This window comes from Cebus imitator, unplaced genomic scaffold (genome assembly GCF_001604975.1).
Source record: "Cebus imitator isolate Cc_AM_T3 unplaced genomic scaffold, Cebus_imitator-1.0 Scaffold464, whole genome shotgun sequence".
In the NCBI taxonomy this organism is placed as follows: domain Eukaryota; kingdom Metazoa; phylum Chordata; class Mammalia; order Primates; family Cebidae; genus Cebus; species Cebus imitator.
Genome location: NW_016107779.1, coordinates 1078000 through 1080410, shown reverse-complemented (window position 1 = coordinate 1080410; position 2411 = coordinate 1078000).

Sequence of the window (2411 nt, the reverse complement as noted above, 5' to 3'; positions counted from 1 at the left end):
CCTGGGCAACAGAGCAAGACTCTGTCTCAAAAAAATAAAATTAAAATAAAGCTTATGAATGTTTTAAAAAAGAAAGAAAAGAAGCCGGGTGTGGTGGCTCACCCCGTAATCCCAGCGCTTTGGGAGGCTGAGGTGGGCGGATCACGAGGTTAAGAGATTGAGACCACTCTGGCCAACTTGGTAAAACCCCTTCTCCACTGAAAATACAAAAAAATTAGCCAGGTATGGTGCCACGTGCCTGTAGTCCTAGCTACTTGGGAGGCTGAGGCAAGAGAGTCGCTTGAACCTGGGGGTGGAGGTTGCAGTGAGCCAAGATTGCACCACTGTACTCCAGCCTGGGTGACAGAGCAAGACTCCATCTCAAAAAAAAAAAAAAAAAAAGAAAGAAAGAAAGGAAACATACGAATTGTAGGTGTGTCCTTCCTTGAACAATCTCAGGTTTCTAATCTAATAACAAAAAATTTCTCTCATTAGTTTTGGAAAAGTACACCCACAGGATCCCTTCCGGCTCTGAGTAAATTCAAAAGTTGATCCAAGCTAGGCGTGGTGGCTCACGCCTATAATCCCAGCACTTTGGGAGGCCGAGGCCAGTGGACCACTTGAGGTCAGGCAACCAGCCCGGCCAACATGGTGAAACCTCATTTCTACTAAAAATAACAACAATTAGCCAGGCATGGTGGCAGGCTCCTGTCATCCCAGCTACTCAGGAGGCTGAGGCAGGGGAATCACTTGAACCCAGGAAGCAGAGGTTGCAGTGAGCCGAGATTACACCACTGCACTCCAGCCTGGGCGACAGAGCAAGACTCTGTCTCAAAAAACAAACAGACAAAGCAGATCCAATCTGCAGAAGTTTGCAGCTGTCTGACACCCACACATTTTCTAGGAAAGGCCTACAGGTACGGCACAGAGTCCCAAGCCCACACAGGAAGCGAGAAGCCCTCCCGACTCCCTCTGGCCCAGGACAGGCCGGCCTACCCCCGCACATTCTCTGCCAGGCAGCCTGACACAGCAGTTAAGGCCCAGGCTTTGAAGTCAGACTGCCTGGGGTCAGACCCAGGCCTTGTGTTTACTGGCTGTGCGGCCTTATTCACTGCTGGAACCTCGATTTGCTCATCTATAAAACGGAACTAATAATAGCATCTTCACAAGCTATTAGGAGACTTAAAGGACGATGCACACGGAGCACTTTCATAAACACTCCCCGCATCCTGGCTGTCTGCCTCCCTCCTGCAGGCTCCAGGCTCACTTGCCACGGTCAAACGCAGGCACCTGGGCACCAGCGCTCGGCTCCTCCGTGGGGACCCCTGTGGGCAGGCAGACGCCAAGCTAGAGAACAGGGCAGAGGGGCCGAGCACTGAGAATCACACTTGTCATCCCAGCTCTTTGGGAGGCTGAGGCGGGCAGATCATCTGAAGTCAGGAGTTCGAGACCAGCCTGACCAACATGGTGAAACCCCATCTCTACCAAAAATGCAAAAATTAGCCTGTGTGGTGGCAGACACCTGTAATCCCAGCTACTTGGGGAGGCTGAGGCAGGAGAATTGCTCGAATCTGGGAGGCAGAGGTTGCAGTGAGCCAAGATCATGCCACTGCACTCCAGCCTGGGCAACAGAGTGAGACTCCATCCAAAAAAAACACAAATTTTATTTACAAAAACAGGTGGCATGGCCAGGTGCAGTGGCTCACACCTGTAATCCCAGCACTTTGGAAGGCCAAGGTGGGTGGGTCACTTGAGGTCAGGAGTTCAAGACCACCCTTGCCAATGTGGTGAAACCCTGTCTCTACTAAAAAAAAAATACAAAAATTAGACTGGACGTGGTGCTGGGCACCTGTAATCTTAGCAACTCCGGAGGCTGAAGCAGGAGAATCGCTTGAACCTGGGAAGCGGAGGTTACAGTGAGCCAAGATGGCACCACTGCACTCCAGCCTCGGTGACAGAGTTAGACTCTGTCTCAAAAAAAACAGAACAAGCCGGGCGCGGTGGCTCAAGCCTGTAATCCCAGCACTTTGGGAGGCCGAGGCGGGTGGATCACGAGGTCAAGAGATCGAGACCATCCTGGTCAACACGGTGAAACCCCGTCTCTACTAAAAATACAAAAACATTAGCTGGGCATGGTGGCGTGTGCCTGTAATCCCAGCTACTGAGGAGGTTGAGGCAGGAGAATTGCCTGAACCCAGGAGGCGGAGGTTGCGGTGAGCCGAGATCGCGCCATTGCACTCCAGCCTGGGTAACAAGAGCGAAACTCCGTCTCAAAAAAAAAAAAAAAAAAAAAAACAGAACAAAACAAAAAAAAGCAAGTGCAGGCCAGGCTGGGTCCACGAATCATACTTTGCTGGCTGTGGAAGGTGTGTGCCTGAAGGGGTGCCCTCACCCGGGGGAACAACCGAAGAGTCGCTAGAGGCTCCTAGCCA